This window comes from Haliaeetus albicilla, chromosome Z (genome assembly GCF_947461875.1).
Source record: "Haliaeetus albicilla chromosome Z, bHalAlb1.1, whole genome shotgun sequence".
NCBI lineage: Eukaryota > Metazoa > Chordata > Aves > Accipitriformes > Accipitridae > Haliaeetus > Haliaeetus albicilla.
The window spans coordinates 25,879,212-25,900,935 of record NC_091516.1 but is presented as its reverse complement, the minus strand read 5'-3'; the positions used below and the strand labels follow the sequence as shown (position 1 = coordinate 25,900,935).

At 40.1% G+C, this 21,724-nt stretch overlaps 1 long non-coding RNA gene across 1 annotated transcript in view; it reads left to right on the top strand.

Moving 5' to 3' along the window:
* The window catches only part of LOC138683711 (uncharacterized), a 33,312-nt gene extending 11,635 nt beyond the window's left edge, over window positions 1-21,677 (top strand). Inside the window, exons 3-4 of the long non-coding RNA XR_011323125.1 lie at window positions 18,285-18,370; window positions 19,988-21,677. This is a non-coding gene — a long non-coding RNA (uncharacterized lncRNA). The remainder of the gene's footprint in view (window positions 1-18,284; window positions 18,371-19,987) is intronic.
* Window positions 21,678-21,724: the final 47 nt, after the last annotated feature.

Here is a 21,724-nt window from a genome sequence, read left to right as displayed (position 1 = left end):
GAGAAGTCAGTATTGCAGCAATAAAAATACTGATCATGTAGAAAGTGGGTAAGAAGAGAGGTACTTGAGGCAAAAGACTGGAAGTACCTTTACCAAGGACCACGCTAGGTATCTGAGAAGAAAGCTAAAAATGATGAAGATTTGTTTGATGGCCTGTGTGGAAGGTTGCTCTTCCCCCTTACAGTGCAGCACTGCTCAGCAGGACTGCGCACCCTGCTTGGGCAGCCGCTGCTCTGGTACGCAGGTGAATTTTAAGAGCACCACCTAAAGGGCAGTTCCTATTAACACAGCAAAGCCGGCAAAAAGAGGCTCCTCCTGTGCTTCTTTACCTTGCATTATTTTGATGTGCAGCCACATACAACTACTCAGATTAAAACTAAAATAGATTATCTCATTTATGTTAGCCATGCAAGTTTTAAGAGTGCGAGTTTTTCCTTGTGCTTGCTTGTAAAACTGTAACACTTGCATTTCCAGGATTTGTTTCCTCTATCAGCCTGATGCATTTTCTTCAAGTTAAAGGGAATCACTGGGCCCTTTGAAATCTTTTCTCCCTTAGGAGGAAGAAAGTCATTACCTAAAACACATGTTTTTATAGATTTCCAATCTTAACAAGGGTACTCCTCTGAAAGCTATTTTGAAATCAGTGCATTTATTTTTTTGCTGCCTCCAGGTATCTCAGCAGACCTTATGTACTGGAAACAGAGACAAGTGGTCTAAGAGCATGAGGGCCCTGCCTCTGCCCCTGCTGGCCCATAGGAAAGACAAGGAGTAAAGCTAAAGCCACCTACAGATCAGTTCAACACAGAGGAAACAGAAGGCACACAGGTTTTCTCCTCCTCATGCAATAACTCCTGTACTGTTTGAAAACAATCAACTAAGTTACCTGATCATATTATAACGTTCTCTCTCAAAATATGGATTTTAATATGTCATTGACCTATGGTGTGCTGGGCATTACTCAGCACTTACATGTCAAAGTCATTCATAGCTTAATGGGCACAGCCAGCTACATACAGAACACAGCAGGAACACCACCAGTGCTGCTACTCCTCGTTAGTAGCAATAATGTGCTCTTACATGGAACTACTGTTATAGTTTCCAGACATCCTTATCTCTAACAAGATGTAGCAGGAATAGGAGACATCCTAAGATGTTCCTTATAAATAATCACAAGGTTTGGAAAGCTCCTAGTTTCAGGCCAGGTAGAAAACACAGTGGTTATTTATTCTGTCAAAACACAAATTAGACATATAACTGAAAAAAAGTAAGTGATTCAGGTACTTCTGCCAGGTAATGTATTTACTTTGTCTTGTACACTTGGCGATCTGTATGGAATGATTGTCCAGAAAATGCCATAGATTCAGTGGGGTTTATGTATTTATACAGATAATGTGATCATCCACAGTTGCAGATTAGTTAGTATTAAAAATATAAGATAAGAACTCTCATGCTTTGGGGGCACAAGTTAGATTGCTGAATAAGGTGATTTATAATAGGCTGTTCCAAAAATATCCATTCCGGTATGTGCCTTTGAGATATCTGAAGCATTTCTTGGTCAGAGTTGGAACACTGATCTGATCCAATACAGAACTTTCTGTGGCCCTAAATTTTTATTTACGCTGTCAAACAATTGCATTTTTGGTATTTGTTCAAAAAACCCCAATCATAGTGTAAGGCTAGTCCATAAAATCCCATCCTTCACATATCATCTTGAAAACGTTTTTTGTCTCAGATAATACAGCATTTGGCAAATAAAGCAATATTGGAAATACAATTTTTTTTTTATTTGTACCCCAAATTTCTCTTAACAAGAATAAGTAAGTTGTCCTTTAAATTGCCTGATCTGAAGTTTTCTTTGTCTGAGCCATACTTAGGGCTTATAGAACATTCAGGGTTTCTTTTAATCCAGTCTGGTTTACAAACATAGTATTAGCATTTCTCAGTTCCTGTATTCACGTAACAGTCAGCTGGGTTTTTTATTTAGACCAAAAAATTAATAAAATATTTTTGTTGCAAGCATAAAATACAATTTCCTCCTGAGTTCAAGGAACACAATCTTTTGGGTAGTTTGTAATAGACCAGTTGTGACAGATGTGAAATTATGAATGAATGTAACATGGGGACAGGGGAAGAAGTTTTCTTCTAGAAACATCTCTATGTAAATATATTTCTTGCCTCAGCATGGAACTTATTTTAAAACCAATAACCACTAGAAGAATAAGTAATACAAATTCCTAATGCTGATTATGCAAAATTCACTTTTTTTTTTAACTTTTTCCCCTGTAGAAATAGCCTTTTGGAGGCCTGATAGGAAAAAGCCCTCAACTGTATATCTTGATAGAAATGATTTGGGCATCGGGCACAGCTTTGCTTTCACTTTAAGTAAAGAGCTGCTCGCCTGCTGTACTTGTTTGGCACCTACACAGCTAGGGTAGTTAATGCCTGGCAAGCTTAGCAGTACTGTAAAATATGACGCCTTTGTCCCCAGGTCAACAGTGGTGTTATTTAATGAAGACTTGCTGGTCACTGGTCAGCTTTCTCAAGAAGAAGACCTGAACCCACTGAAAGAGGCTCAGACTTGCTGAGTGTCATGGTTTAACCCCAGCCAGCAGCTAAGCATCACACAGCCTCTCACTCACTCCCCCCCCCCCCCCAGTGGGATGAGGGAGAAAATAGGAGGGAAAAAAAGTAAAACTCGTGGGTTGAGATAAGAACGGTTTAATAGAACAGAAAAGAAGAAACTAATAATGATGATAACACTAATAAAATGACAACAGTAGTAATAAAAGGATTGAAATGTACAAATGATGCGCAGGGCAATTGCTCACCACTCGCCGACCGACACCCAGCTAGTCCCCGAGCGGTGATTCCCCACCCCCACTCCCCCCAGTTTATACACTAGATGTGACGTCCCATGGTATGGAATACCCTGTTGGACAGTTTGGGTCAGCTGCCCTGGCTGTGTCCTGTGCCAACTTCTTGTGCCCCTCCAGCTTTCTCGCTGGCTGGGCATGAGAAGCTGAAAAACCCTTGACTATAGTCTAAACACTACTGAGCAACAACTGAAAACATCAGTGTTATCAACGTTCTTCACATACTGAACTCGAAACATAGCACTGTACCAGCTACTAGGAAGACAGTTAACTATCCCAGCTGAAACCAGAACACTGACCTAAACATTTTGGTAGCAAATTTTAAAAACACATCCAACTTTCATTCACATACATAATTCTTGCATTCTGTAGTCATAATGCACTCCTGTGTTAGACAAATGATACTTTTTTCCCCTTTTTACTAGCTTTATTTTTTATTTTATTACTACTTTTTGTTGAGGAGTCATTGGACTAGTGTTTTTAAAAACAGCTTTTTGGAAAGATGCTTGTAAGCCCAGTAGGTCCTAGGAACTAAGTTTCTGCACAAGCAAAATGTGTACAGTCAGCTGGGGACTGGCTGCCTTTGCCTGTGACAAGTGGTACCACCAGTGAGTTCTCCCATGTTAGGCATTGCTTTCCCCACCAGCCCCCCTCAATGACAATGACAATCATCTACTAACATGACATTTTGACATTAAACTTACTCTAGATCATCAGCACATGTTTGCAACTTCAATATTTGAAAGATCAATTTGAATACAACTCAACCAAAATCAGTTCAGCCAACAAAGAGAGGTGCTCCGCTGGACCTCATATTCACCAACAACGAGGGGCTTGTTGGGAATGTGAAGGTCAAAGATAGCCTTGGCTGCAGTGATCATGAAATGGTGGAGTTCACGCTCCTGGGGGCAGTGAGAAGGGTGTAAAGCAAGATCACAACACTGGACTTCAGGGGAGCGGACTCTGTGTCTTCAAAGATATTCTTGGAAGAGTCCCTTGGGTTGAGAACCTGGACGGAAGAAGGGCCCAAGAAAGCTGGTTAATCAAGGATCACCTCCGCTAAGCTCAAGAGCAGTCCATCCCAACAAATAGGAAGTCAGGCAAAAATGCCAGGAGGCCTGCATGGATGAACAAGTGTGATGGGTTGACCCTGGCTGGACGCCAGGTGCCCACCAAAGCCATTCTATCACTCCCCCATCCTCAGCTGGACAGGGGAGAGAAAAATATAACAAAAAACTTGCGGGTCGAGATAAGGACAGGAGAGATCATTCACTAATTACCATCACGGGTGTAACAGACTCAGCTTAGGGAAAATTAGCTCAATTTATTACAAATCAGCCAGAGTAAGGTAAATGAGAAATAAAACGAAATCTCAGAACACCTTCCCTCCACCCCTCCCTTCTTCCCGGGCACAACTTCACTCCCGGATTTCTCCACCAAGCCCCCCCAGCGGCACAAGGGGGACAGGGATGGGGTTTACGGTCATCACATGTTATTTTCTGCCGCTTCACCTCCTCAGGGCGAGGGCTCATCACACTCTTCCCCTGCTCCAGCGTGGGGTCCCACCCACGGGAGACAGTCCTCCACGAACTTTCTCCAACGTGGGCCATTCCCACGGGCTGCAGTTCTTCACGAACTGCTCCAGCATGGGTCCTTTCCACGGTGTGCAGTCCTTCAGGAGCACACTGCTCCAGCGTGGGTCCCCCACGGGGTCACAAGTCCTGCCAGAAACCGTGCTCCGTGGGCTCCTCTCTCCACAGATCCGCAGGTCCTGCCAGGAACCTGCTTCAGCGCAGGGTTCCCACGGGGTCACAGCCTCCTTCGGGAACCCACCTGCTCCGGCGTGGGGTCCTCCACGGGCTGCAGGTGGATATCTGCCCCACCGTGGACCTCCCTGGACTGCAGGGGGACAGCCTGCCTCACCAGGGTCTTCACCACGGGCTGCAGGGGAATCTTCGCTCCGGCGCCTGGAGCATCTCCTCCCCCTCCTTCTTCACTGACCTTGGTGTCCGCAGGCTTGTTTCTCTTACATGTTCTCACTCCTCTCTCCGGTGGCTATTTTCTCCCCGTCCCAACTTTTTTTTCCTTCTTAAAAATGTTATCACAGAGGCGTTACCACTATCACTGATTGGCTTGGCCTTGGCCGGCGGCGGGTCCGTCTTAGAGCCGGCTGGTATGGGCTCGCTCTCTCTCGAACACAGGGGAAGCTTCCAGCAGCTTCTTACAGGAGCCACCCCTGTAACCCCCCCCGCTACCAAAACCTTGCCACATAAAACCAATACAACAAGGAGATCCTGGCCAAACTCAAACACAAAAAGGAAGCATACAGAAGGTGGAAGCAAGGACAGCTAACCTTGGAGGAACACAGAAACATTGTCCAAACATCCAGGGAGAAAGTTAGGAAAGCTGAAGCCCAAATGGAATTTAATCTGGCCAGGATGTCAAAGGCAACAAGAAGGGCTTCTGTAAGTACATAGGTGACAAAAAGAAGACTAGGGAAAATGTGGGTCCATTGGTCAATGAGACAGGGACCTGGTTATGCAGGACATGGAAAAGGCTGAAGTACTGAATGCCTTCTTTGCCTTAGTCTTTACTAGCAAGGCTGGCCTTCAGGAATCCCAGGCCTCAGAGACCATGGGGAAAGTCTGGAGGAGGGAAGATGTATCCTTGGTAGAAGAGGATGAGGTCAGGGAATACTTAAGCAAACTGGTCTTATGTAAGTCCATGTGCCCAGATGGGATGCACCCACGAGTGCTGAGGGAGCTGGCAGATGTCATTGTGAGGCCACTCCCAATAATCTTTGATGGATCATGGCACCTGGGAGAAGTGTCTGAAGGCTGAAAGAGCTGGGACTCTTCAGCCTGGAGAAAAGAAAGCTGAGAGGGAATCTCATCAATGTATATATAAATACCTGAAGGGAGGGTGCAAACAAGATGGAGCCAGCCTCTTTTCAGTGATACCCAGTGGCAAACCAAGAGGCAATGACAAACTGAAACACAGAAGGGTCCCTCTGAACATCAGGAAACAGTTTTTCACTGTAAGGTTTACTGAGCCCTGGCACAGGTTGCCCAGGAAGGCTACAGAGTCTCCATCCTTAGAGATACTCAAAAGCCATCTGGACATGGTCCTGGGCAACTGTCTCTAGGTGGCCCTGCTTGGGCAGGGGTGTTGGACCAGATCATGTCCAGAGATGCTTTCCAGCATCAACCAGTCTGTGATTCTCTGATTCTGTGAAATACAATGCATAGGTTTAAATCTCCTCCCTACCTATTTAAATGTTTTTGGTTACAAGACCAAAATAGGACTCAGTCTCATGAGACTGTGCTTCCCACCCAACCTGAAAAGGCAGAAAGGACTTTTCTCAGGCTCTGTTGGTACTTGTGCTTCTCAGCTAAAACAAGGAAGTACAGTGACGTGACTGATAATAAAAAGTCAAAATGAAAAATAAACAGAAATATTACAACATCAATGCAGAACTAAGTAATGCTAGGCTGCAAATTTATATGGATTTGTGTCTTAACCAAAGCAGCCCTTTCTTCCCAGTTCTGAACTGCCTGAGTCATGAAGACACAGTGCTTTTACTGAGAAAAGCGATGAACCAGATGGTGTCATGTGTAGGTTTCTAAGGTCTTCAGTGGTTTGCAGAATACATTCGTATATTACCGGGGGATTTGTAATTGCAAGCTGCACACAGGACTATACAATCAAATAACAAATACTGTTGAACTAATGAGGGTTAATGACAGAATAAAATCTCTTATGTTAATATCATGGCAACTGTAAACTTTAAGAATGGTTTGAACATTTTACAGCAGAAAGGCTGATTACTTTAGCACATGAACACGTTAAAAATAGTGCCAAACAAGGGGGGGATTTAATTGATAAGCAGTAAATAGGATGACCACCTTCTCATGTACAGATTTGTTTAAGAAAAAGCAACTCATTTTCCTTACTCTATAGATGCAGCTTTCATGAGGCAAAATTTTAATTAGAACTTATATCCCAACATATTTCCTTATTTTTCCTTATTTTGCTTATTCAGATTGTGATGTGAGCAAGACTAAAATTCTTCCCTAGATAAGATATCACACAAGTCATTAAGATCAGCAAGGTCCTTAGGCAGATATTTTCTGGCTCCATTAATATTCTACCGTGAAGTGACGTCAATTAAATTCCATTTTTATTTAGTCTGTGTGATAAGCTATGAGATAAGGTCTCAGCAGGAAATGCGGAAAAACTTTATATTCACCTCCATGTACAGATTTTTACTCTCTGGTTAACCACTCAGCACTGATTGCTGTTTCTGTAAAACTCAGTAGCAGCATGAATGTTATTTAAACATGTTGGGTTTTGAGAAAATGTCTGAGATCTTCAGTCATAGCTTTTTTAAATAGTTCACATTTGTGAACTATTCACATTTGTTCACATTCATCCTTTTGAAAAAGGCAATGCAAAATCCTCCACAAACTAAACAGAAAAAATCATTCCCCTTCTCTCATGCCTTATCTGTGTCCTCCCCAGATATAAACTACAGGTTAAATACAGAAGCAACGTCATGTTAGCAGGGAATTGTTTCCCAGGGAACCCCTTCTTTCCATAGGTAGTAAGCATACCTACAGAAGTAACATGTTAGGAAAGTGCTGTATTTTAAATTATAAAGTACAGAGTTATTCTTTGTGCATTTTAATAGATCCTAGTGATATGTTGCGCTTGCTTTACAGTAGTGATATTTTAGGTGCAACACCTAAGAAAAAAGAGTAGTAGAAATACTTATCACACTTCCTAAACCATGTATCTTGCTCTTTGCTCACAGATCTCAAGCTGTGACAAAGCAGAAGGGCATGCAGGCAGCAGATGGACTATTTCCTGAAATTGCCACAATGCCCGAAGAAAGAAGGTCATGGGCCTTTCCTCCTCAACAACCCATGCCACAGGCATGGCTGCACTGTAGCCCTCATGGGGGGCAGGAAGACAGCTGCCCCAGCTCATCTTCAATGCTCCTTGGCTACCTTTGGCCATCCAGCCAAATCTGCATTGGCTGTGAATCCCCCATATTCCCCCTTTTCTCTGAGAAATTATTTTTTCATTATGACTGAGCTGAATGTGTTGTTTTCACAACTCTGTAAAAGATTCACTATTTGTCTGACTAGGAGGATGAAAGGGGGAAATAACAACCTTTTCTGACCCACTGGTGGTTAGAAGCACCCCTGAACCTCAATCAGTGATTGTTAGGGAAGCAGATCTACAGGAAACCCAGTTTTGGTTTTGTTCATTCTAAAGTCAGTGAAATAGTTTGTTTTACCCATCAATTTTGGAATTTGAGAGCAATCTAGGAGACTGCTAAATAAACTGGCAAGCATGGGAGCCAGAGCCACTGCTGAATTTTAATCATATTCACATAAGAATTCACCAGAACCTGGCAACTTGCCACCATACATCTGCTTGTTTGTTTTATTCATCTTTTTCCATATTCACAGGTTTGTGAGAGATTAATAAAAGTTACCTAGTTCCTAGTATTGTACTCTAGCTCTGTTCATAAAGATACTGTATATGCCAATTAAAAAGAAACTGAAAAAAAGCTTATGCCAATTTCCTTTCCTTACTTGAGATGGTCCTGAACACCCATCTGTTCTGGGAAGTACTCCACCTGTGAGCAGATGCCTCCCTGGCTCATCATTTATTTGCTTGTGTGCCTTACATTGGATGTTCTTTGGGCAGCAGGTCTGCTAACCCTTAGTATGCTTCCTTTATTGCAGATGGCTGTGTAACCACCAATAGCATTACTAGTACTGTCTTGTTCTGTGTCAAAGATAGTAACATGCTGTAAAACTGCCAAATAGCCTGGTCCACCATGCTTCTTGTAATGTGACTTTCCAGCAATCAAATTGCAGCAATCATGCTCCTGTAATGACAGTGGTGAACAGCAGTCATGACACCAGTGATGGTAATAACATCTGCGATTTATATTTTTTTCTGTAACAGAAAGCAGTCGCAATTAATTTGGCAGTTTCTTACTGAGCAGTTTCTGTTTAAGTTATCCCCACAGCTTACTTAGGCAGTGTAATGGTGTAACTGTACTGCTTTGCTCAACACATGAGGTAGCTTAGTAATTAGAAAATGGGAAAAAAGTCACAAGGGACTAAGTCCTGTGCTTGTTGAAGTGAAAGAAAAAACCCTACTGGTTTTAATGGATGAGGATAAAGCCTGTGGAATGCAACCTACAACTCTGAAACAAATTCATTAATCATAGGCATTCAGCTGTTTCTCCTCAGAACTGCATGCTTTTGTACATCAGAATTACTTTCAGCAATGTGACAGGGGAAAATGTAAAGCCTTTTGCTTTGATTGCAATGTCGGAATTTTTTGGACATTGGTAGCACTTGTTACCAAAATTTGTATGATCTTCCAGTCATTTGGTTATGCCTTTGATCATGGCATCATCTAACGAAACATACCTTCTTTGACTGTGTTTCTTATGGCACATAAGAAAAGGAATGGAACAGCCAACCTGAGATGGCAAGAGAGTCTTAACAGAGAAAATACCCAATATTTAAATCAAATAATTGATTAAATATAACTTTTTAAACAATGGAGCAATACTGCATCAAAATGTGAAGCAGATTCCTCCTGGACAAACCCAAAGCATATGTTCCGTATATGGAAGTGGGTGAACAACATAGGCATTTACAAAACAGATCAGAGGTATTCTTCCAGTCATCTAATCACATTTCCCATTAGATAAGGCAAACAGTTTCACTCTGTGATAATTATATTACATCCTTAATTACAGACTGACACTGTAGACAATTCAATGTAATTGCAAAACACCTTGCAGTAGCAAGACACCTCTCTGTTGACATCAACTAAGGAAGCTGTAACAGTCACTTACTGTTGTATAAACCTGCTAAGAATAGTATTTGTTGATTCCCAATAAGCTATTTAACCTTTGCATGACAACTGCCTGCTTCAGACAACAGGACGATGTTGCATCATGTTCTTAGAATGGGTTGTAAACTGGAAGGGTTATAACTGCTTTACAGATTACAGACCAACTGGATTATCTTTTGATAAATCCTAAAGTGTTCCATCTGTTTCCATCACACCACTGAGGCACTTTGTGACCACACAGTTGCTTACAGTATAGCGGTACTACCTGAGAAACACTTTGCCACAACTATACATATCCCCTTCTGTATTAGTCAAGGCTTGCCTTGGGAAGGTACAACCTTATGCCCCTTGTGCTACTTGCAGACATCAACACTTTCTGCTTACCTTTTTAACCATGAAAGCTTTGTGTCTTCAGAAGCAGTAACAGCCTGGGCTCAGTGTCATGCTGATCTGCTCCTTTTAGGCCTTGCCAGAGTGCTGCCTACTGTAACTGGGGTTTGGGCTGTTGAGCAGCCCCTCTTGCAGCCTCTAGCCCAGGCTACTGCCTGTGTTCCCCAGCAGGTAGATGCCATTTTAAAAATACTGTGTACTTGTAGTCAGAGCTTCATATGCTTCCCTGTGAGCCTTCTTGATCCCAGCAAGAACAATCTTGTGAGCACGCACAATGTGTGGCATCCTAGTTTCTCCCACACCTCATTTCTCCTGCCCACTTCTCCCCTACCTCTTTGTACAGTGCCACATAAGACAAAAGTGCTGTGGGGATTTTGCATAGGCTGTGCATCCCAGAGGAACACCTGCTGTTCTGCTTGTGAAGTTCAGTGCACACCATGCAGAACTTCCTGTGCAGTTTACTCCTATAATTTATTGTACAAATCTCATTCTTACATACTCAGGAACCCAGGGGGGGAGGGGGGGGGATTGGGGGGGGGATATATCCCACCTCAGGCACCCAAGCACTGCAAAATGAAATGAATCACTGCTCTGAAAATTTCCATCCTTCTCTCTTGTAAACAGCTGCACCACCAATATGATATCATGGTTTAAGCCCAGATGGCAACTAACCACCACACAGCTCCTTGCTTACTCCCTGCCAGTGGGATAGGGGAGAGAATCGGAAGAGTAACAGTAAGAAAACTCATGGGTCGAGATAACAACTGTTTAATAGGTAAAGCAAAAGTCACGCACGCAAGCAAAGCAAACCAAGGAATTAATTCACTGCTTCCCATTGGCAGGCAGGTGTTCAGCCATCTCCAGGAAAGCAGGGCTCCATCACACATAACTGTTACGTGGGAAGAAAAATGCCATCACTCCAAACATCCCCCCCCTTCCTCCTTCTTCCCCCAGCCTTATATGCTGAGCATGACGTCACATGGTATGGGATATCCCTCTGGTCAGTTGTGGTCAGCTGTCCCAGCTGTGTCCCCTCCCAACTTCTTGAGCCCCGCCAGCCTCCTTGCTGGTGGGATGGGGTGAGAAGCAGAAAAGACCTGCACTCTATGTAAGCACTGCTCAGCAGTAATGAAAACATCTCGGCATTATCAACTCTGTTTTCAGCACAAATCCAAAACATAGCCCCGTATTAGCTACTATGAAGAAATTTATCCCAACCAAAACCAGCACACATGACTAAAAGATTCACTCCCAATAACACAATGGGCAGTTGCAGTGAGCTGAAGGGAGAGCTGCCCACAAGAGCAGCGACGAGGCAGCTGGCAGTCTGCCACCTCCTGTTAAGACAGGAGGTGGGACAGAGAAGGAGGAGCCGTGCCGGGAGTCTGCAGAGGACCAGCAGCACCTGGGAACATCTGTGCAGAGCGATTGCACTTGCAGCAACCCATCTAATAGTCTCACTGTCCAGGGCACTCTGCATTAGATAAAGCTACAGAATCACCACCTTCATAACCCAGCTGTTGTTTCAGGGACTGTGGCAGCTAATTATGCTGTGGTTTGACTTTGAACTGGATTTTTAAGGAGTACATTTAGAAACGTAGAAGTTCACACCTTAGCACATAGAATTATCTCAGTGGCCTCATAAGAAGTCTCTCTGTGTTCAGGTAACCAGACTACATGAGTACTATTCCAGAAATGTTGTCTCCAAACAGATTAATGGTTTCAAATTATCTAAAACTATGTCAGTCTACCAGTAGCACAGCCTCTGCTGATAAGTTGCACCTGATGACTGGGATAATAGTCTTTTGCTTTTCCAGAGGACATTAAATTATGCTTATATTTAGAGTAAAAGTGGATTTTTCCTCTGCTTATTTCCCAGCTATGGTTACTTTCTGTGTTAGGAAAATTATTCTCTCCTCTCTGCCAAAGCTTTGCTCTGCCAGCAAAGCTGCTACTCTGCTTTGTGACATTCAGTACCCTGCTTATTAATATTTGACAATCATGAGATTTATTGGAAAATGTGTAATACAAAATACTTCAGGAACACTACGCTCTGTATAAACTACTAAACTTACTCTATGCCAATTACACTTGCTAAGCATTTGGGAAATGTAGTAAGGCATTGGATACTTTTGAAATTTTTATCCAACACTGGGCAAGGGAAGAAATATAAGCTCTCAGTATCTCAAAGCTGCCTTTATTTTCATAAATATTTTCTGTTTTTCCAAGGCAGGTAAGTTTATTCTGATAGCCTAGATTGCCTTCTAGGTACTCCTTTGCACCTGTGTGAAGAAGGATGTAAAGGCCTCCTCATTCAAACATATAATCTTCATAGTTGTCTTGCATGCAGCTTATGACCCCACAAGAAGCAAGGGAGAAGAAAATCAAACGCAAGTTACAGCCCAGAGTTGTTTCTTTAGATACCAAAATACTGTGATTTATAAGCTGTATCATTAAAATTAGGATAATTTTATCCTCTTTTCACCCCTTTCACATGCTTCTCCAAATTACAAACATGAGATTATGTGTTTATCTCAATGTGGAGCATTGAAATGTCACTCTGATTAAAAAGGCATCAGTTTGAAATTAGTTCATTTTTTTTATATTTGTAAGCAGAGGGAAAAAGACATTTTTTGAGGTTCTGTCCTCTGATGTAACATCTAACTTCCCTATACTTCACTAGGAGTGCCATGAGTATATCAAACAGGAAAATCTGATCTTTGTTTTTCTAAAGCATCAATCTCAAAATTCCTTGTTTTGCCTTGTATACATGTCATCCCCTGGAGAGTCTGTATGATACTGTAAAAAGATAGTCTTTTACACATCTGAAAACAGGAATTAGGGCTGCACATGCATGCCATTACGAGCATCTGCCACCTAATAACAACCCATTGTGTATCTGAAAAAAAAAAAGACATGAAAGTATGAAAGTATGGAGAAACATTTCTTGCATCCTTCAAACAGTTTAGCAGAGAAATAGGTTTTTAAACTTGATTTGAACTTCGTCCAGGTTTTGAAGAGAGCAGCTCTTTGCCTACAAGTTGTGAGTTGGGGATTCTAGGGGAACTACCTTGCTGTCAAAATGCAGCTGAAATGAAATTTTCTCTGTACAAGGGAGGATGTAGCATCAGTATCATTAACATTCTGGCTAATTATATAACCATATAACTCTTAAATGCAGACAAGACTCATACTAAGTCAAGGCACAAGTTTACATCTACAAGATGAGCAGGTTCAAGCCTTTAATCAGATTACTGGCGGCAATCTTTCCAGCCTTTCTAGTTCCTTTTCAATTTTCTTAATTTATTTGCATCTGCCTAGCTACTGTATTTGTCCTATGTGAGGCCTAAGCATTCAGAAATAAAGGGGTTTTTTCCTTTGTCATGTTAATTTGAACTTAATAATACCTGCCAAGTGGTGGAGGTATGAAACAGTAGGCTGAAATCATCCCAGCTTCTCTGCAATTGAGGAGTTGTGGGATGGATGCTCTATGCCATGGATAGCAAGGACAGAGAAACAGTGCTTCTGCTTTTATTTTTAGCTATCAAGGTACCTATACTTCTTTTTCTTTCTGTCTACAAGTCTCTTCTTCTACTTCCATTTTTGCTTTCCCTAATATTATTTTTTCTTTTATTTATTTGCCTAACCTCACCTGTCAATTTCCCTTGTGTTTATAGCACAGTTTTTATATTTATGGCCAGTACTATAAAATGTGGGTTAATAATGCAATAGGATAAAACTGACACCCAGACAAATGGCTAATTTAATTCTATTTTAAATAACTCATGAAAAACACTTCAGTTTTCACATTCTTTCTATAAGAAGATGAAACAGTAATAAAAGACAAAACGTGTGCACATTTTAAAAAATGCCTAAGGGAGTTGCTTGTCAAAAGATTTGTCATATGTTGAGTGAGCTTTTAATATGGTCCTAAGGCCAGATTTCCTTGACTCCTTCACATATGACTAGCAGATAGGTAATGGGAGCATATGACAGAGAACTGGGCTTCTTGTGGAATAGAATGGTGGCCTCAGCTCACTTCTTGAGGCACTTTGAAGGGTTGGAAGACTTGAATGGCTGCCTTAAGTTAGACACTTAATGAAGAAAGGATGTGGCCCTTCTTTCTTCCCAAAAAGTTATTTAGACAATTTGTGCAGATAAGGACTTGGCAAAAGTAAGCTGATTAAGAAGGATACTGTTGAGGAGGTTCAACTAAGAGTCTTTTTTGGCGGTTGTGACATTGCATGTGGCTACACTGGAAAAATGCTGATGTGTTCTTTAGTATTTCCTTTAAATAGTGACAGTGCATTTAGCCTGAAGAGCAACTGAACTTCTGCGAGAACAGCTGCTGCAGCTAGTAAGTTCTTGACATGTTTCCTGCTTGCTGTGTGTACTCTGTCACTTCTGCACTTTGATAGAGACAATATGGGGATGATGCTGTTTCTGACCTTTCTAACCCTACTTATGTGACATTTGTATACTCTGAGTGCTCAAATGAAGGCTGCTTCTTGAAAACTTGGCTACTGATGGAAAAACTGTTTAGAAAGAACAGTTGAAAGCATTATTCTGCTTCTCCAGTTGTGCAGTTCAGCTATGATTTAATTAAAAAGAATTTTGCCCCAAACTAGACTATAGCACTCTTTGCTTACTTTCTCAGGGCTTTCTCAGTGCCAAATTGGTATGTATATACTGCTTCATGTTTGTGTATATGCTCTTTTCTTAACCTAATTGTAAAAAGAGTCTCCTCTCAACATACACACATCTCTTCTCATGTGGAATCTCTTGATATCTTTTGTCTTAATTCCAATGATCAGAAATCTTGGGAATTAATGAGGTCATGTGTTTAGTAATGGGATGTAATTTCTTTCTATCTCAGTAGTTCAAATCCATTCCTAAGTTAACTATAGCTTTTGATTACTAGGTGAATGGACTGTAGTTGTACTTATTCTGATTCTTCCCATATAGGCACTGTACAACAAACTCCTACTCCTTTGTTCAGTTTAAATGAGCAATTCGTTACTCACAATACTTAAATCCTCCAGGGTGATACCACTAAGGCAGAGGCATACTGGTACACAGTGCTCTGACTCTCAATTTAACACGTCATTTTTTCCTGAATAAATAAAAAGTTCTACTTCTGAATGTTTGTGTAAAGCCAGCAGGTACCTTCAGTTCTAAACACCAAATAATAAACATTTTGGTCTACCATTCTTCTGAAATTGTATCAGATGGAAACTTACTGAGTGCTTAAGTTGCAACCCTGTAAATTTAGCCTTCAAAGACTTATTTGATGACTAATATCTCTCACAGAAGAGGATTGGGGGATGGAAGAAAATGCATTTATAGTTTATAGTAATCAGTGCCCTTATTTCTGTATTCAAGACTTTCAGCTGTGACAAATTCCATAATAAGGCTGTATGTTGGATTTTCCATTTGAGTCTCTGGTTTGTCTTAATGATAAAAAAAAGCCTTGTGCAAGGTGCTCAGTTACTAACAAAAAAATCCTAAGTCAAATTGATCGTAGCTTGTATTTCCTACATTTATGTTATCGTTTTGGTAGCTTTACAGAACTCCATTTGCTTTTGGGTTTAATCCTACCAAAATAATTGAGAATTTTGCTATCAATTTGAACAGCAGCAGGACCAAATCCTTAGTGGCCTGAAAAAGTCTACCAGGAGAATAATAAACTTTTCCATCCTCCCAAATCATTCTTTTAAAAAAAAAAAAAAAAATGTTCTTTCTGCTGTGCAATAAATGCTGTGGCACATGACATTACTCCAGTCCCACTCCCTCAGACATTTGCTGAAAAGCTTGGAAGACACTGATTTCATTGATCCACACTCTCCAAGAATCTGCCAGTGTGCCAAATGTGAACTGTCACCAAAATCGTTCTATCCACCAAACAAATTGCTGACTCAAAACGTGTCAGATGATTGCACTGTGGGTATGAGAAAGCAATGTTTTTATTTAACATGGTGATGCAATTCAAACACAGTTAAGAGGGGGAGTTTACAAATGAGAATTGTAATTTCACTATCACTGTGAAAGTGAAATAACTAATAACAAGGTCAAAGAAACAATCCAAAGCACTTAAGCCATTGCTTACTTCAGCAATTACTTTTGAAACACAAAATGCTTATAAATAAAAGTTTATGACAATGCTCTGAATCTGGCTATTTTTTTTTTACCTTCAGCTAAGTGTTTGCAGTAAGGTTTTATCGACTTCCTGTGCTATAGGACTATCATAAAAATATTTAAGAAATTACTATATTTAATAAATAAAAAGCATGGTTTTGGGGGTGGATACTGACAGATTAAATATTTACCACTAGATTCACAGTGGGAAGAATTGCAGGTAGTTCATGATAACAGATATGCTGTATATAACTTCTTTTTGACCTTTTCATTTGGCATGGGAATGGATGTCATCTTGTTGATTGCCAGACATGAAACCATCAGCAACAGGGACAGTGCTATCTTAAGGAACATAAATTGAAATGATAATTTGGAGCAGCCTGAAAATATATTAAAAAAAATGATGCTCTGAAACACACTGTAGTAAATTTGGAGGCAACAGACAAGACTAAATTTCTGTTGCCTTTACCATTACAGAACTGAGAGTAAAATACCTCATCCCTCCCCTGAAAAGATCAGCCTTAGTATTAGATGGCTAGTAACTTAAGGGTAAGTACATGTGGAATTTCAGTCTATGGGAACATTGACCAAAAAGAAGTTAACTAACTTATAACTTCAGGAAAAAAAACACAACTCCATACCCTGTTTTTCATTGCCTGGCAAGCATCTTTCAGCTATCACACTGATATCCATTTATAGACTTAAACATTGGATTTAAAATAATCAGTTTTCTGATGGATTCACATGGGGCACTTTGTATACAATTTATTGATTAGATCTCCACAATAAGAAAACATCTATTTTTAAACATGCTAACTGCTTTGTCTAATGTTTTTAATTATTTCACAGTTAAGCATCTCAAAATTTCTCTACAGCTCTGGGAACACAAGCAACAATGCTGAAGAACCTAACATAATGTTAAGTACATCCCCAAAGGTTAAATGATCAGTTTGGACTCATTGTCCCATCTGAATGAACACCAAACCAGAGTAACATGATGTTCTGTAACCTAAACAAACAAACAAAAAAATTGTGACATCTTTTTATGTACATATATAATACTACAGATTTAGCAACCCTATGTATGGAAAGCTGCACATTGTTGAACTCTAGGTCATGATGTTTCAAGTAATAAAGCACTGCAAGTTCTCTTCCTTTGGGAAGAACAAGCATGCTGCATCATTGCAACTTGACTTTGCAGCTGTTCAGGCGAGGAAGTTCTCTGCTTGCATAAATTCCAGCTTTTAGAGAGTGCCTGGCATTTAGCAGCAGGAATTTTAAGATAATTTTGTAGGTCTTTTCTTAAGTGGAAGCTGTCAAGCCCTTTTTAATAGTAAAAGTAATAAGCATTTTAGCTTCTCATTATTAACATCACTTTAAGTGAGAAAGTGAAATACTGACAGGAAGTGTTTCTAAGTGCAACATTCAAAGAAGGGAGTCACTATGAAAAAGTCCCTGGCTAGTTCCTATTTTGCTGTTAATCACTGCTCCACCCAGAAAGCCAACACAGTTTATGAAGTTTAAGTAAAACAAATAAACTTGCACATTTTTAACCTACTAGAGAATAGAATATGCATGTTTCTTAGAAAAATAGGCAAAAGTTGCAGGAATCCACAACACCTAGCTTTGAGAGATTGTATTTCCACAAATCAAAACAAAACCCGAAATATCTGGTTAACCATTTACAGTGAAAAATAGCATGCAAGGAGAAACTGAGGAGAATATAGGAATCAACTGAAAAAATAATGAACATTAAGAATAGAAAAAAGAATAAAATTGGAAATAATTGCAAAAACTGAAATATTGGACTCACATACATGAAAAAAGACACAGTGATGCAAGTTTTTCAAGGCTTTATGTACATCTTTTGAAGTATTCCTACTGACCATTAATTCTTCAGTGCTTTGTATGTGGGAGTGGGACTGTGGTTTTGTTTCAAAGACTTGTCTTTTGTCTGCAACAACTATGAAGATTAATCCATTTTCTGTTTCATAAAAGGGGTCACAATTTAAGACAGAAACTTCAAGAGTCCAGAGGCACATATGATGAGATCCTCAACATTACCTCAGACTCACTGAACACAGGTAATATTCACTGTGGTTTATCCAAGCAAGTGATATAGCTATGAGACCTGTACTGAGATACCAGCTGGAATTCAAGCGTGCTTCTACCCCTGCTTGTCCACTGTAGGAATCTGACTTCACCCCACTGGAAAAAGAATATCTTAGAGACTACTCGCGTACAAAAGTTCTTGCAAATTCAGGCTTTAGCAATGTATTAGCAGCTCAATAGCAAAGTTTGGATTGATCTTGATTGTGCAAGATTACTATAATTAATAATACTGGCTATTTGATCATAATGACAATCATATTCCTCCTGGAAAATTATAAATATTATCTGAAGTATTCCTGCAATTCCATGCATGGGGTTAGAGCCTGTATGTCTGTGAGAAGCCCACAGCAAGTTAGTGGGGCTGTATAAACAGATAGGAAATCAACCATTGAAGATGGACCATGAAGATTCAAGGTCATCATAACTTGGTGTGAAGCAGAAATGGCCCTTTCATTGCTAACAGAACTCAGTGACAATTAGTCACTTAGTTAGCAAAGAATTTCTGGAGCAAAATAACCTTGCCCTGAGGCATGTACGGACACCTCAATTCTCATTTGGCTGGGCCTATACATGTACTTACAGGGAATACTGAGTAGAAAGGTGAAAACCCTACCAAAAAGGCATTAACTACTATAACCAAGCCAGTAGCAAGTGAGAGAGCTCTGCTATTTTAGTTCTGTGTAGCTTAAGAAAGTCAGGCACCTCCAACATACGTATAGGTGAAAGAAACAGCTTTTCCATTCCTTACAGATTTTCTTAAAAATTACTTGTCTCCTACTGCCCTGGCAGCTCTTTTCTCCTGATGGTATAATTCACATCAAATGAAGACAGCTTTTCTTTTAATGCATAAAGAAGAATTCAAATAAAGTTTGGAAAGCAAGAGCACTAACAGGAATGTGATCCTATCATATTTTTTTCTCTCTTTTCTCTGCAATAAATGGAGCAGATACTGGTTCCTTAATAGCCAGGTGTTTTCAGGTGAGGGGCATCCAGCTTTTATAGACAAGCAGACCTATTCCTTATCAAATTTTCTTGGCCTTTTCTTCAAATTCTTCTTCAATTTTAGGATACAAACAGATGAATTGCAGTCATGAGTGTAATGAATAGCCATGAAGGGAAACAAGATTGGAATCTTTCTACAGGTTACAATGCAATCAAAAACCAGCTACTTGTTTTTTCTCTTAAAGTTGTTCCTAAATAACATTTGAATACCAGTATACAGTGATAACACAGAGAAGCTCAGCAGAAATGTTGAGTCAGAAATGACACCATTATCTATAGCAGAACTACCGGGTTAAAGAAAAAATTTTCTTCTAACATAATCCTATATAGCAGTGTTTTCAGGAGATACCCCAGTTGGAAGTATGATAAATGCTAGCAATTATGTCATATGTGCAACTCAAGAACGTACAGTCAAAATTTTACAGCTCTTTGATGACCTCTGCATAAGGATATCTCTTCTTCAGCACAGTGTCTCATTACCTTTGACAGTCTTCTGTTCAGACATTGAGATCTGAATGCAGAGAGCTCACTGAGGGATAGAACACTTGAAGCATCATGATAGATGCGTTGCTTCTCTGTTATTAAAGGTTTTCCAGATATACCTTTCTCTGGATGGAGTCACAAGAAGATTCAGACACTCCAAAAGAAATTCTCCTGAATATGTTGGATTTTGAAGGCAGAGAAGAAGAAGGAGTTCTCAACATCTTACAAGCTTCTGGTTTGCGTGCTCCTCCTTTTGTTTGTTCTCTGTTATGCTTATTATTTCATTCTTTCTTTTCTGACTGGGAACAATTACTAAAACTTTTTTTAGCATTTTCCACTAATAGAAAATTCACAGTAGTGCATGCTTACTCACATCAGACTTAGAAGCAGCAGCTTGTTAACTACAGAACATTTGCTTGATCTCTCACACAGCCTAATGCAGCATCTCATGCAGTGTTACAAAGTCACAGTCTGCCTAATTATCACCATGTAGAGAAAGTGCTGAAAGACATTGCTTTTGGAGCCCTAGCTGTGTAACTATGTTAGTATTGCCCTTTGGCTGGGCTAATTAAGTGCTAGGGCAACTCTGTTGTATCTGGTACCAGAGTTGCCTTCAGTATATTTGCATAGCACTGCACTGTGCCATATACACAGCCCACAGCGGCTAGCCTTACCACAAGAATAGTATGTACTGGCATTTGCTTCTCTCTATGATGATGTGATACTATAATAGAAAGAGAAATACACTGGAACTCTGTTCCTATGCAGTTATAAACGAATGTGTCTGGAAAAAAAATGTGGACTTGGTCTCTGCCTCTATCAGAGAGGTTTTTCACGGTTTAGAGCTCCTGTTTAGCTAGCAAATAAAACCATGTTTTCTTGACCTGATACTAATTGGTCATGACCCACACTTTGAAAAGATTTCTGAAATGAGTGGAATAAAACTTTCATGTAACTGTCTGCACATGCAAAAGCCAGACACAATTTCTTGTTTTGAAATAGTAAGATATCACACTGATACATAAGTAATGCACTTCTGAATACTCTTAGAAACCAAATTTTCTCCTCCCCAGTGATGTATGTGAGCAGAGCTATACACCCATGTGCACAGCACCTCAAGAGCAGGATTTTATCAGTAAAATGGCACCAAAACCCATTGAAAATTGGGGGTTGCACCTCATGGTCAAATTCCCTGACATGAATCCTGAGTACATTTTTTCTCCAAAGGTGAGATACTCTTCAAAAGGAAAAACAAAACAGCACTGAAAGACTTGAGAACAAACAGTTCATTATCAGAAGGGACAGAATCCCCAGCATGGGAGAAGGCATCTCTCCACACAGAAGATGTTGCACTGGCATTTGATTTCCCTGAATGACAATCTTGCTCAGACAATGAACTGGGAGATTTATACTCTATTGTCAGAGAAACCTGAGGCATACACTCAGACCAGAGTGTACTTTGATTCAGTATCTCAAAAAGAAGACATAGCTTTGAGAAAGAGAAATCCACAAAAGCCAGCAGAAGTCTGCAGTGTGCATGCAACATGCCAGTACCTGCATTTTCCTTTGTTTTGTGTAATTATTGCTTTTGTAGAATTTAAAGATGCAAAGATTTATACTAGTTTGTGTTCAAATGGAATTTTCATTTTCCAGGTTGCTTCAGATATGAAGCAGAATTCTTATACTCCAGTAACACAGCTTATTGTAAATTAATGAGTGTATCATTAGTGAGTATGTAAAACATTTATAAATGTAATTTCAATTTAAATCTGATGCTTCTTTAAAAGTGTGAGTTCAAATCATCCTTTTAGATAAAATGACATTTCTACAGTCATTGCAAT